The following is a 16,016-nucleotide window of genomic DNA, read 5'->3' on the forward strand; positions in this document are numbered from 1 at the left end:
GCTTTGACAAAGGGTCAGTTAGACTTGAAATGTCAGCTCTTTTCCCTCCTTACAGATGCTGCCAGACCTGCTGAGACTTTCCAGCATTTTCTCTTTTGGGAACTCTACCACAGTGTATGTTTCATGCAGTATTTGTTGCTCTACAAGTAATATATTGGGGCCTGAAATTTGCGTCTTTGCCATTCTGTAGGCCAAGGCTTTTAAGAGATAGCAGACTTGGATCTTATTTCTTAGCCATTTGGGATAGCTTCAGCGTATTAATTATTTAAGGTTCCCTGCAATGTTAAAACCAATCAGCATCTGATTTAAACTACAGCTACTTTAAGAGATGAGTGCAACTGTTAACTTTTAAATCTTTATGAATTAACTTTTGAGAAATGTTCACGGAGTCAGGGTAGCACACAGTAAATCTGCTTTCTCATCTGTTTCAAGTATTTTGTGTTTAGAAATCCTCATGGAATTTCACAGGACAGTTCGAGGCCATTTAGCTGACAGCACTTAGTCCCATTTCTCAAAACTGGGCCTTGACATTATTTGCACAACTTACCAATGTCTGCAGTTCCTCCATAGGCAGCTCATGCATTTGAAGGCAGCGAAGATGAGTTCTGAGAGAAGAGGAGGATGGGAAGAGCAGAGGGTAAGGTATGGTAACAGCCTGACAGGATTACAAAAACTGTGGGGTCAGGCAAGTCCTGCTCCTCCTGTCTCCAATATAATATTTAACATTTTTGCTATCTTTTCCTAGTGCTGTTGCTGTCAGGGTAGTATGCTATTGGAGATCTGAAACATACTTCAATTGACAAGGTAAAGTGTGAGGGAGTTGTTTGAATTATATTTATATTGTACTAAATTAAGTATATGTCAGTTTGTACCATATATTTACTTCCTGAAAATCCTAAGGTATTTACTAAATTACTACCAATTTTTATGTCATTCAATAACAAAACATTCTCCTAACAATGGGTGGCACGGTGGCACAGTGGTTAGCACTGCTGCCTCACAGAGCCAGAGACCTGGGTTCAATTCCCGCCTCAGGCGACTGACTGTGTGGAGTTTGCACGTTCTCCCCGTGTCTGCGTGGGTTTCCTCCGGGTGCTCCGGTTTCCTCCCACAGTCCAAAGATGTGCGGGTCAGGTGAATTGGCCATGCTAAATTGCCCGTAGTGTTAGGTAAGGGGTATATGTATGGGTGGGTTGCACTTCGGCGGGTCGGTGTGGACTTGTTGGGCTGAAGGGCCTGTTTCCACACTGTAGGGAATCTAATCAATTTCTTGAAGCGAGACAAACTAATATTAGAAATAGCCCAGAAAAACATTATTGAAATGGAGACGAAAATAGAGTTGCTGGAAATGCTCAGCAGGTTTGCCAGCAACTGTGGAGAAAAATCAGAGTTGACATTTTGAGTCCAGTGGCCCTTCCTCCGAGCTCTTCTAAGGAAAGGTCACTGGACCCAAAACGTTAACTCTGATTTCTCTCGACAGATGCTGCCAGTCCTACTGAGCATTTCCAGCAATTTCTACTTTCATCACTGATTCACAGCACCCACAGTTATTTCCATTTTTATTACTGAAATGGATAATTTAGAAATATTACCATTGTGATTGATACTCATAAACAATAATTAGCACCTTAAAAATCAGCTATTCCCATAAGGTTCAAACTGCTTTTCACTAATATTGAAAAGAGACCATGAATAGAGATGAAAAGTTCTATGTGAGTGCATCACAGTTGAACCTTCAATCCAGGAATGTTTTCTAATAGGAGATGTTCCTGCTACCTGGTCTAGCATAGTTAAGAATCCAATGGCTTTTCTAAGAAGAACAGTAGTTTTACTAGCATCTTGGCTGATACTTATACTTCAATTAGCATCACCAGCAAGAGACTGAACTGTGGGTAAAGCTAATGGCTGTTAATCCATTGCTGCTGATGTAAAATAGTTGCAACATTTACGAACATAGTGAGGTCCTAAAGAAAACTATTGTTTAGAGCGTAACTGAGACAAGTTATTATGCAAGACAATATTTCAATACTGACTGGCAGAAGGAAAAAACAGTAGGGTTCATAGGTTCATAGAGAAGTGCAGCACGGAAACAGACTCTTTAGTCCAACATGGCTGTGCCGACCAGTTAACCTAAATTAATTTAGTCCCATTTGCCACCACTTGGCCCATATCCCCTTCCTATTCAAATACCAATCTAGATGCCTTTTAAATGTTGCAGTTGTACCGGCCATTTCCTCTGACAGCTCATTCCATACACGCCTCACACTTTGTGTGAAAATGTTGCCCCTTTGGACGCTTTTCAATTTTTCATCTCTTACCCCAAAACCTATACCCTCAAAGTTCTAAATTCTCCCACCCCAGGAAAAAGACCTTATCCATGCCCCTTGTGATTTTATAAACCTCTATAAGGTCACCCATCAGCCTACGATGCTCCTGGGAAAGCAGCCCCAGACTATTCAGCCTCTCCCTATAGCTCAAATGCTCTAACCCTGACAACATCCTTGTAAATCTTTCCTGAATCCTTTCAAGTTTCACAAATTCTTCCTTTACTTGGTAATCTCTTCAATTCTACAATTTTTCCAAGAAATTTGCACTCCTTCAAAAAAATTGCCTTTTAATAGGGTGCCAGGGATGCCAGGATATACCAGCAGTGGTGAGTTCTTCCATCTATTGTGAGTGGGAGAATCAACATCAGATAAAAGGGGCACTAACAGGCATGGTACCTGGGTAATGAGGCACATTTGGGATGATCACGTGAGGAAACACGAGAAGCCCAATCGAGAGGAACCCTCATGAAACACAATAAAAATAACACCGTGATTTGTAGTAAAATTCAGCTCAATGTTTCATTGATCCAGTTCTACTTTACTGTTCCTGTCTCTATGCCTTCAGTACAAGTTAGTGAAAGTGCAATAATAATGCTGGCCTTTTCTACCTTGTCATTTTGTATTGTACAGCTGACTTTGGCCACTTCCTCTCCACAGCATAATAACAGAATAAGGAAGGTCTAGGCCAGATGCCCCAGAGGGAGAAGTTTCCTGCTGAGTCTCCCAAACCTGTTATTAAAACCTTTCCTAAATAACTGCAGTTAGGTCATTTGTACTAGGCACCAGCAGCCTATAATTAAAATGTGCAATCCCACACATGCTGTTGTTATTCTTCATCACTAACACATTTATCAGTTTGTGAAGGAGAAAAATAAATATTAGGAATCTTTTAAAATCTGCTACAGAAGATAAGAAAAGATGTTAGAAACATAATACAGTACCTTCTTCAAATCCAAAGACAAATGACAAGTCAGTAAATGAAATATTGCTTTCTGTTGAAATATTATTATTATTACTTTTTATAATTTCAAGGAGAATTGAAACTTAATATTTGCTTCGCTGTTCATGTCTAGCATTTTGACTGTTAGACATCCTAAGCCACAATTGATATCAAAATGACATTATTTTGGAGCACACAGACAAGAATTGTTACAAAATGAAAAAAATTAACACACGTTTACATTTTACATTTTAAAAATAATTTCTAGACATTAGTAATCATCTCAAAACTCAAATTTTGTTCAATTAAGAAAGAAAATCTCAAAAAGAACAAACAAATTTGTAATCGGATTTCCCCCACGGATACTCAGCATTGCCCGTCCCCTCCCAGATACATGAGGAATCCTACCCCTCTGCTCAATCATAATCCAACCCTCCCCAACCCCACCGAATGCTTGCACTGACAGCTTCCAGACATCAAACCACCCTATCACCTTGACCATTCGACAGCCTCATCCACTTACCTGTTACATTTACCCCCTCAACAATTTGTCATCCTACCTCCTCACCCAAATGCCACCTTGCCACCTATACTTCTCACCCATCTGGAACCCTACTCCCACCCATCTGGTACCCTAACCATCCCAACTGCAACCCTGCCCCCACTCATGTGGCACCTCTAACTGTCATCCACCTGACACCCATTCCCCAAACTGGAATGCATGCTTCATTATTTCTTTACAACATTACAAGACTGACTTTGACTTTGAGCGGTTGGCAGTCTGATCCTCTAGTTTCTCCTCATGATAGTATATAGGACAGGTCTCAGGAAGGTTCAAGCAAAACAGTCAACATCTAACAGCCAACAGTTCTGATGAAGCGTTACCGGACTCGAAACATTAACTCTGCTTTCTTCCCACAGATGCTACCTAACCTGCTTAGTTTCTCTGGCACTTTCTGTTTTTGTTTCAGATCTTCAGCATCCACAGTTCTTTGTTTTATTGTAAAGAATTATGCTTCCTACCCTCTCTGTAATGGACAAACTGTGAGCAATAAATTTTGGTTTAGGAAGTTGAGTGGGAGTGAAGAAAGAAAAAACACAACTTTTTATCCCCGGTTGCCCAATATGGAAACGTACTAATGTGCTGTACTCAGACTACTCCAAATATTAGACCTTAACAACAGAAATATTTTGGAAAAAAGTATACTTCAATTATTTCCTGATAATGTCCCAAGATAAAGACTTAAAATGCCAATGCCCTGAAGGTGTTCCTCACAACTGTCATTAACTTGTATAATTCAAAATTAAAATATCGGTGCTTCCTTCACACTAGGAGCTTGCCCTGTTAACAATTCCACAGTGTTCAAGCTGTAAATCAATGATTAGATGAGGTGATTCAGGGCCAATATCAAATAACCCTTCACCCAGAAAATTCTATTCATTTCATGACAATAACAATTAATTTTTTAGAAGTGTTGGTCTCACACATGACACTGTTCATTTTGTTTGAGTCACATTCAACTCATTGAGTTCCATTGTTCCCGACAGTGTTAAATTTTGATGTCACACTCAGTAGAGATGACATACTAATAGAAAGATTAAATTTTTTTATCCCTTTTACAACCAGACCCTGGGCAACATTCTCCAATTCCTTCACATTTCTAAAAGGAGAGAAGTCGGAACTTTTTATCTTGTAATCATCAGAACCAGAATGCAAGAAACGGACATGGAAATAGAGATACCATTTTATACAGCATTTGAAAATGTGCTGATCATTGGCCTGGGGATGCAGTAGGAACAGTTAACTGCCAATCTTAGTCTCACACCAAGCAGGAAGATTCTGATCGGTCAAGGCATTGCCATGTGTATCCAGCAAAGTTTGGCTGACTCTACAACCTTTTTCTTCTGAAAAGGGTGAAATATATGTGCAAACTCTTTTTACTTACATCTAACAGGGTCCTGACTATTCACGTATGTACAGTCTAGCATGTAGAAGAAAATGAGGACTGCAGATGCTGGAGATCAGAGCTGAAAATGTGTTGCTGGAAAAGCGCAGCAGGTCAGGCAGCATCCAAAGAGCAGGAGAACCAACATTTCGGGCATGAGCCCTTCTTCAGGAATCCTGAAGAAGGGCTCATGCCCAAAACATTGCTTTTTCAGCAACACATTTTCAGTCTAGCATATACAAATTCATCACACTGTGAGCCAATCTGATGATCTTGGTGTCCAGTGTAACTCTGGATTATATAACATCTAATGGTGGATACACTTTCCAATGCTTGAAAGCACAGGCTGGTTGAGCATGACAGGCATGCTGTATGTGAAAGGTCAATGTAACATGCAGTTTAATACAATCCACCAGTTGTTGGGAGGTATGGCCCACGTATGTGGCACCATATCAGCATATATGCACATGACAAATTACTTATCTGTGCGGTAGGCAAAACATTGTTTTGGCTTGGCAATAGTAACCTGTTATTGGAGAAAAACATTGTAGATTTACCATTGGCAACAATGGGCCAATCAATCATCCACTCTCACTCATGGTGTATAAAATTATGTCTTTTTTAAATCCCTACTTTTTGCATCCTACGTCCAAGACAATAAGTTGCATTTTTCAGTCTCTGTTTAGCAACGTTAAAGTTCTCTTTGTGGTTCCAGATGGGATACCCCAAACTGTTAAACTCACGGGTTAGCAGGGATGAACTGGCTCTCTTTTTTATGTATCCACTTCCTTGTTTTGATTGCAACAGGGTTAATTTGAAGAAAATCCCTTCCTTTGGAGATATCTTTGTCCCAGACCAAACTAACTTATGTTTTAAAAATGAACCAGCATCGTCAAGCTTCCTTGAGTGAACAGCAAGTGTGCTTATTCGTTACTAAATACAACAAGATACCTCTTACTTCTAATCTGTGTGTAAGTGTGTATGTCCAAGAGGATAAAAGTTTTTTAAAAAGTCTCTGAATCGTTTGTAGGGATTTATGGCTGACATTGTGGCTATTACAGTGGAGGCTACCTGTTGTGTTGATATGAGGAAAAATGGATAAAGAACAATACGGCAGAGGGATCAGGCCCTTCAGTCCTCCAAGCCTGTGCTGACACATTTTGCCCTTCCATATTAAAACTGTCTTCACTTACAGGCTCAGTATCCCTCTAATCCCCTCCTATTCACATATTCGTCCAGGTGCTTCTTGAACGCTGCTGTTGTGTTTGCTTTCACCAGCACCTCTAGCAGCGCATTCCAGGCACTCACTGTACTTTGTGTGAAAAACCTGCCTTGCATGTCTCTTTTAAACATCCCCCTCATCCTGCAACTTGATCCCATGTCCCCTTGTAATTGGATTCAAGTGATGCTGGAAAAGCACAGCAGTTCAGGCAGCATCCGAGGAGCAGGAAAATTGGCGTTTCAGGCTGTATTCCTGATGAAGGGCTTTTGCCCGAAATGTCGATTTTCCTGCTCCTCGGATGCTGCCTGAACTGCTGTGTTTTTCCAGCACCACTTGAATCCAGAAGCTGGTTTCCAGTATCTGCAGTCATTGTTTCTCCCCTAGTAATTGACCCATCCATCCTGAGAGAAAGCCTAATATATTCCACTCTATCCATGCCATTCATATTCCTAAACTTCCAACAAATCGTCCCTCAGCCTCCTGTAATCCAGTGAAAACAAAGCCAGTCTATCTAATCTTTCTTCACAGCTGAAATCCTTCAGATCAGGCAACATCCTGGTAAACCTTTTCTGTATCTCTCTAAAGCATCACATCCTTCTAGTGCTGTGGTGACCAGAACTGTATGTAATAATCCAATTGTGGCCGAACTAAAGTTCTATAAAGCTGCAGTAAAACTTGCCTATCCTCATACTCAATGCCTTTTCCAATGAAAGCAAGCATGCCTTAGGCCTTTTTTATGACCTTATCTAACTGTGCTGCCACCTTCAGTGATCCATGGACTTGTATACCCAGATCCTAAGGGTTCTGCCATTCATTGTATAATTTCCGTCTGTACTTGACCATCCAAAATGCATCATCTCCAATTGAACAGAGAACTCTATCTACTATTTTTTTGCCCATGTCTCCAACTGATCTATATCCTGCTGCTTTATAATCCTTAGTTTGGCAAATTGGTTGAGACTCTGTAGCTCTAATTAGAGTCATAGAGTCAAAGAGATGTACAGCATGGAAACAGACCCTTAGGTCCAACTCATTCATGCTGACCAGATATCCTAACCTAATCTAGTCCCATTTGCCAGCACTTGGCCCATAACATTCTAAACACTTCCTATTCATATACCTATCCAAATGCCTTTTAAATGTTGTAATTGTACCAGCCTCCACCACTTCCTCTGGCAGCTCATTCCATACACCACCTTTTGCATGGAAATGTTGTCCCTAATGTTCCTTTTAAATCTTTCCCCTCTCACTCTAAACCTATGCTCTCCAGTTCTGGATTTCCCAACCGACGGAAAAGACTGTCTATTTACCCTCTCCATTCCTCTCATGATTTTTTAAACCTCTATAAAATCACCCCTCAGCCTCCAACGCTCCAAGGAAAACAGCCCCAGTCTATTCAGCCTCTACCTTTAGCTCAAACCCTCCAACCCTGGCAACATCCATGTAAATATTTTCTGAACCCTTCAAGTTTCACAACATCCTGCCTAATGCAGGGAGACCAGAATTGCACACATTATTCCAAAAGTGGCCTAACCTATATTCTGTATAACATGATCTCCCAATTCCTATACTCAATGCTCTGATCAATAACGGAAAGCATACCAAATGCTTGCTTCACTGTCCTATCTACCTGTGACTCCACTTTCAAGGAACAATGTACCAGCAGTCCAAGGTCTCTTTGTTCAGCAACACTCCCCAAGACTTTACCATTGAGTGCCCTGATTTGCCTTTCCAAAGAGCAGCACCTCACATTTATCTAAATTAAACTTCATCTGCCACTCCTCAGCCCATTGGTCCATCTAATCAAGATTACATCTTTGCTGTCCATTACACCTCCAATTTTGGTGTCATCTGCAAACTTACTAACTATACCTCCTATGTTCAGATTCCTTTCAATTGTGATTGAATTCCAGCATTGTTTTATGTCTTGTTTCCCCTATAACTGTTTTGCAACCCCTTTCATAAGAGAGGGTATTTACCTGAATAATGATGAGACAGTTTTTTGACTATGATCCTTACAGCGCATTAACACTCAAACTACTTACAGGGAAGCTTCCAGTCACACTAGCACCCTCCAGTTGAACAGAAATAGTTTTTAAAATTCCTGCCTCTTTCAACACAGAAAAACACAAAGCCTGTCTGCAGTTTGGGAGGTTATCAAAGGTGGAGTACCTTGCTGTTGAGCAGGGGATCATTTGCTTCCTGTTAGTTTTGATGTGATAAGAGATTGGAGTCCAATCTGTTTTGACTTGTCTCTTTCCTCTTTTGAAGGACTGTTGTTTGAAGTTCCCTTTGCATCTGAAATGTGAAATTTGCTAGTTCCCTCTCTCTCTCTAGACAATCGGATAGTTTACATCCACAGCCATTTTGGCTGTATCAGCCTTCTTTTCAAAAACCACAAGTTTGGAATTGCAAGTTAAAAAATGTCAATATCACTTTAAGGTTTTAAAACCTGGTCATGACATCCTTCAATTGTTAAGGATCAATAATTCAGTCAGAAACTGCCATTTTACTGCATGAAGACACAAACTGATTACCATGGTGACGGAATGGTGAAAACACTGTGTGACAGTCTTTCATGCTTTTATAATACAGCACTCAGCAAAGCTGAAGATTTGCGCCAATGGTGAGATCCAAGTGCAGAAAGACATTTATACCATACTTTGTGGCGGCATGGTGGCTCAGTGGTTAGTACTGCTGCCTCACAGCATCAGGGACATGGGTTCAAGTCCCGCCTTGTATGACTGTCTGTGTGGAGTTTGCACATCCTCCCTGTGTCTGTGTGCATTTCCTCCCAGAATCCAAAGATGTGCAGCTTAGGTGAATTGGCCATGTTAACTTGCTCATAGTATTAGGTGCATTAGTCAGGGGTAAAAATAGGCAGGGGTGAGTTACTCTTTGGAAGCTTGTTGTGGGCTGAAGGGTCTGTTTCCATAATTTAGGGAATCTATTCTTAACACTTATGAAATAGCTTTCAGACACAAATCAGAGGGCAATATTTACATGTAATTACTGCTCTGTTTGTGTTTAAATTCAGGGCAGTAATGGGAAGAAAAGTTCCATGCTAATTTACTGCTAAGTCGATTTTAGTTTTTTGAGAAAATCTTCATCTTAATAGCCAGAACTTCAATCAGAAGCTGATGGGAAAATCATAAATGAAGCAAATAGGGGCCAACTGACAATGTTAAGATAGACACTGTTATTTTCATTTCTCTCCAACTGACTGCCTCCACATTCTGTTTTTACTCATCAACTAGAGCTGGTAGGTGGCCATTTGCACTGATGGTTAGAGACACCCACAGCTGCAGTCAGGGAAAAACTTTCCGGAGGTTTGGGAGAAAATACTTATGGCAGTTGCGGGTGACCTCTGAGATATAAAGGATGTCCGGTCATATATATTAACTGTTGTATGTTTCTCACACATGTTGTGGTAAACTACTTCTTGTGTTCTTTCCCTTTGGTCACAGTCTCACCTTTAATTTGCTTCTGCAAGCTTTTCATATTCAGCTACCGTACCTGATTCTTGGTCTCCAAACTAGGACTGACCAAATCAGTTATTCGAGGACACTATCTGCATGGTCATCTTGCTGATTGCATTCTAATCAGGATCTAGGACTAATATTCAATGCTTATTCATTCTTGTGGTATATACTTATCAACCACCCCAACACTTTACTTGCAATGTGCTCGGAGTCCCTCAGAAATATTCTGAAAACTGACTAATGCCTAATTTAACAATAGCCACTGCTTATCAGTGCAAGAAATTAAGTTTTGTCACTCGATACAATTGTTTCTTATGTCATGAAATATTGCAGCACAGTATTACCCTAGATATTTTTAGATTTTTTTTCCACTGTTTTACTTTATTTATTTTAAAATGCGAAATGGCAGTATGCCATTCTTGCACATTGCAATTTGACCTGAATTAACTTCTCTAGTACCTAAGCATTCAATATTAATGCTTTTTACAGGATATCAGAGCAGCTTCACTGGCAGAGATAGCTGAAAAGGGAGGCTTTTGTTCATGTTGTATCTACCTGCCAGGCTAAGTGCTATGCATCCATGCGATAACTAAAAAGTATAATGTTCATCAGAGATACTGCAAGCTGCCATTGTTCATGTTAGAATCACATCGAAGCTGTTGTTTGAATCCACTGCCTATATTTCTGGTTAGTGTCCTCAGTCAGGTTCACTGGATGGGACACATCATAGCATTAAACCAGTAGACCAAGGAAAGATGTCCAAGTTAAGCAATATGGTATCATAAAGAAAGTGAAGCAGAATATACCATTCACTCACTGAAATAGAAGTATCATGGATGCACAAAGCCAAGGGAGGTGTGGAAGAGGAATACAGCAAATATAACTGAAAAGATTGTGACTAGATTTGTAGAGATATCTTGCTGCAGTTTTTAACAATGAAATGAAACCATGTCTTTAAGACTGACATTTCACTGAAACTTGCCTATTAAGGTAATGTGAGTTGTGGCTGATACTTACAGACCACAATGGTAGGCAGATGGTTGGAATCTTGTAATCATCAACAAAAGCCTGCAATTGACTGCCTTCACAAATCATCATGAGCAACTCATCCTTTGTCTACCCTGTCCTTCATAAATGATTACAAGATTCCACCCATCTGTCATCCTCTGGAGTGGTGTATGTAAAATGCTGATAAATGAACAGCTGTTAAAGAGTATTTCAAAATGATATTTACCATTATTTCAGAAACTGCCAAAGTATTCACATGAACTCAATAGTGGTGAGTAGTTCAATCTCTTGAGCCATTGATAATCCAGGCACTGCCTACAAATAGAGTCATTGATACGTCTGCATTCTGAATTCTAAAAGTTATGAAGACAATAGAAACTCAATGTGGTTAAAGAGAAGAACTTGGATTTTACACAAAGCACTGTTTTGATTAAACAAGTTCCATTGTTCTATTTTACTCAGCTCAGTTGAATACTAATAATTATTCATGACTATGGATACAAATCACAAATCTTATTTAAGCAAACCAGTTACCTCTAACACCTAGAAGACAAAGGAAGCAGGTAGATAGGAACACCAGGACCTCCAAGTTCTCCTCTAAGTCTCACACCATCCTGACTTGGAACAAAATTGTTATTCCTTCACTGGTTCAAAGTCCTGGAGCTTTCCCCCTCCCAACTTCCCTGTGAGTGTACCAACACCTAATAGATTTGGCAGTTCAAGAAGGCAAATCACCACCTTTGGTAGTTTTTGAAATAATGGTAAATATCATTTTGAAATACTCTTTAGCAGTTATTCATTAATTAGTATTTTATATACACCACTTCAGTGCATGACCAAAAATTGAATATTGTAATCATTTATAGTCTTTAGGGCAATTGAGGATGGGCAATAAGTATTGGCCTTGTCAGCAGCACACATATTCCATGAATGAATTTTAAAACATGTGGCCCTTCCCTCTCTTGATCCTTTCCTTGAGAAATTTTGGCATGACATTGGTCATCTCGATTTCTCTGTTCCCTTCATTTGCTGCAATCTGTTTCCTTCTGAATTTGTTGCATTCTGTTGGTTCAGATTTACCAAACCTGTGACAAGGTAGTTATCATTGTCTGGCAGAATGACCTCTAATTGGCAGAGGCTGATCATCAACTCTCTGACACTTCCTCCCACTTCCCCTGCAATGACCATGAACTGACCACCAAACATCAAGCATTATTTTCAGGATGGCCACCCACCTCAACTCCTTTGATGCTCCTCCCTCCACATGTACCCAGTTGATAACTCCCTCAACTATGTACAACTCCTTCACTGAATCCATAAATGAGACTCTCCTGGTAGACCCATCGTTTAAGCTTATTTCAGTATCAATGAGTTGATTTTTCTCTTACCTTGACTCTAAGCTTTTTGCTCTTTTCCATTCACTCGCCGCCATATCGCTGATTCTTCTGATGCTCTCCATCACTTTAAAAGATTCTAATTTTCCGGTAGTAATTGTCTCCTCTTTGCTATTGTACATCCAGTCTCTCTTTATCTCCATCCTCTTCCAGGATTGACTTGGTGTTCTACATTTCTTCCTTAAATCAAGAGCCAACCATTTTCCATCAACAACCACTCTCCTCCTCTTTGCTGAATACATTTTCTCATTGAACAGTTTCTCTTGTAAGTCATTTCATTTCCACCACATAAGAAGTACCTGTAAGTGTCCTGTCTATATCTGTCTTTGGGATATGTGGAAGATTCCTTCTTTCTGTTATACTCAGGTCGTTTCTCTCAACACTCTTTCCAGTATATTGATGACTATGTTGCTATGATGACCTATTCTTGCCCTGAATTGTAAAACTTCCTCCCAATTTCCACCCTCCTCTAGCTTCAAATGGTTCATCTCCAATCTTCGTCACACCTTGCATCTGGTAAAGACTCCATTCCATTTTCCATGTTAATCTGCCTCTGCCACATCTGCTTTAATGATATACAATTTTACTCGTGAACATTTCTGAGGTGTTTTCCCTTGCCATCATCGTAGGATTCTTCCCTGTCATAGTTGACAAGGTCTTCAACCATGTCATGAAATTTCCTGTATTTCAGCTTTTACCCCTTCACTTAATTCCCGGGAATGTATTGGGGCTCCCCTTATCTTCACTTTCCACCTCTGTGTTCAATAATTATTTTCCTCCATTTCTGCCACCTCTAGTGTGATGCCACCATGCCTCCCCTCCCCTTTCTGTATTCCAAAAGGACGGTTCATCCTGTGAAAGTTCCACACATCAATCCACCACAAAACCCTGTTCTCTCCTCAAGACATCTTTCTATGTAAAACTAGAATGTGTAACACATACGATTTTCTCTCCTCTCTCCTCTCTCCTCAGCATCAAAGGTCCCATTACCAGCTGAAGGAGCAATTTGCTTGTAGTTCTTTTAAATTGCACGCTCTGCTCACTGCTCACAATTTGGGCCCCTCTGCACTGGTGTAATCAAATACAAACTGAGGGACCACTTTGTGGTTCACATCTGCACATGTTGCAAATATGAGCATGAGCTTCACCTCATCTTTTGAAAAGACACTCAATAATCTTCTGGAATCAACAATGAGTTCAATCTATAAACTTTGCTCATTTTGTTTCCCTTTCTTTGACTCTTTCCATTTTATTCTTACTTACACTGTAAGATGATGGCACATCTGTTCTAAGTATAACTTCTGACTTTTTTTCCTGCCCTGCCCCCACAATTTCCTTTAACTCTCTAAGATTAACCCTTGTGTCATTAAATTTCTCCTGTCTTCAACAGACCTTCCTTTTTTCTTTGTCTACCTATCCCTTTCTCAGAACTAATTACATCCAAAATATTTCCTAGTTTCAACAAAATGTCATTGGCCTAAAATGTGAACTCGGTTTCTCTCTCACAGATGTTGTCTGACTTGTTGAGTATTTCCAGCATTTTTGGTTTTTATATAAAAAATGCAGTTGCGTTTTTATAACATGGTTAGTGAGACTTATCTCTTGGTCAATTGTTGCAGCTAAGTGCAATGGCATGATTATATTCATATGTACAAATACGAATTACTTCAGAACAGTTGAATTTAATCTTATACCAAAGCTAGTTCTCCCATCTACTATTTCATCATATTCAGCTGTAAACACATGGTGCCACACAGAGGTTACACCTTGCTCTGAATATTGTGACTTAATTGCTCATCTCCAACGCTAAACAAGTTAAAGATTGAAGCTGCAGAATTTATACCAGTCTTCCTTCAAAGTAAAATGAGCGATCAACAATAACTTACTCTGATGGTGCTATGTAAATATAATAAAACTTCCCAATTTCACAGGAACGTAAACCAACAAAGTATGACACTTAAACTCACATGGAGGTACTTGGTCAAAGTCATAGGTTTTAGGAAGTGTCTTCAAAAAGCAATGTGAGATGAAAAAGTGGGGTTACATAAGGATAGTATTCCTGAATATGGCAACTGAAGGCAAAGCCACCAATGGTGAAGCAATTAAAATCAGGCACAAGTGACCAAAATTAGCACAGTGCAGATATCTCAGAAGGATGTGGAATTGGAGGAGATAATAGAGATAAGGAGAGACAAAGCCATGGAGGGATCTCCTGCAGAAATTCTACACCTCACAATTCAGGTATTCACAGATGGAGTCTCTTGTTGGGAGTTATGAATTCGCACCTTTGCAAAAAGGTGAGAAAACTTTTGGGAAAGGAATAGTTTTTCCAAATTCTATGCAATACAATTTTAGCTAAATGGAATTTTGGTGTAAATTAACTTGAAAATATTCAAAGTACTATCAATATGGTGAAAATATAATAATGCTGGTGACAAGATTCCTGTGGCAGCTCTGAACTGAAAACACAATTCAAACTGTTCTGTTCTTCACACTGTGAGCAGGACATTATGCTTTGCCCCCCAAACCTGAGAAAATAAAATTTCATTGTGTTTTGGAATCAAATAAAGGGAGAAAGTATTCTACAAGGAGGATTTGTCTTCATGTAATAAATATGAACATTTTGTTTCATAATGTTTCAATGAAACTCAATTTTAATTATACATAATTACAAATGTTTTGGAAGGTGGGTGTTATTTGACAATTTTGTCAATTCCTGTATGAAAACCTTAAAACTTGTGGTCCTTTTCAAAGATGAACTTATCTTACGGAAAAGCAATATTGCATAAATAGGCACTTGATGTCCATGAACAAACTGGGTATCAAAAGGATTATATTATGGAAGAATTATTACTTCATTGCTAATTACATTTTTTACATCAGAAAATTGTATTAATTCATTGAGAAGAGGAAGTAGTACACATTGTACAAGAGCAGCATAGTGTTAATTTTCAAAAAAAAAACATTTGATTGAATGATGCTATAATTTTGCCTCCCTCAGAGTGGAAGTAAGGTAATTTTGTATACAGTGTCATCTTCCCCTCTAGCATAGGAGAGATTATCAGATATGTTTATTAAATCCCCCAGTGTTTGGAAAGAACACAGAAAACTGTCAGGCAGCGCAATAGTGAAGTGTCTGTCTCAGCTGGAGATCTATCTGTTATGAATAAGTTAAGAGTTTCAGTACAATTTAGAACTGTAAGAGAAAATGCTTCCCCATTGTGTGTATCTGTTGTAGGCCTCAGGCAAAAAGAAATAATCAGTTGAATTGCTGCTGTCAGTGTTGAACAATTACTGATGGCCACTATAACACCATAAAATGCATTGGCGCCACCTTTTATCTGTGTGTTTTACAGCTAGTGCTATCAAAGCCTAACTGTAAACAGCAAAATATAACTGCATTTTCAACATTGCTTTCTTTCTTCAATGAATTCATGTTTTTGTTTGTCACCAGATATTTTGTTAATTAATTAAACAAAATTAAAAGAAATGTGAGGACTATTTATTGAAAGAAAGGACATGGCAAAGGAAAAGTCATCTGTAGGAACAGAGAGTGCAGTGTGCATTGTCCTCTCACCTTTGGGACTTGACTAATGGGGTGAAAATCTCTCTCTGCCAGTTGAAAGGGACTTTTGTGAAATGGCTTTGAGTAGTCTTCATGTGTTGTTTCCTGAATATGTTCAGAAAACACAAGATG

The 16,016-nt window shown here is 39.3% G+C and overlaps 1 long non-coding RNA gene across 1 annotated transcript in view; it reads left to right on the forward strand.

Moving 5' to 3' along the window:
* Nucleotides 1–757: 757 nt before the first annotated feature.
* LOC132821510 (uncharacterized) overlaps nucleotides 758–16,016 on the forward strand; it is a 55,054-nt gene continuing 39,795 nt past the window's right edge. Inside the window, exon 1 of the long non-coding RNA XR_009645325.1 lies at nucleotides 758–804. This is a non-coding gene — a long non-coding RNA (uncharacterized LOC132821510). The remainder of the gene's footprint in view (nucleotides 805–16,016) is intronic.

This window comes from Hemiscyllium ocellatum, chromosome 13 (genome assembly GCF_020745735.1).
Source record: "Hemiscyllium ocellatum isolate sHemOce1 chromosome 13, sHemOce1.pat.X.cur, whole genome shotgun sequence".
NCBI lineage: Eukaryota > Metazoa > Chordata > Chondrichthyes > Orectolobiformes > Hemiscylliidae > Hemiscyllium > Hemiscyllium ocellatum.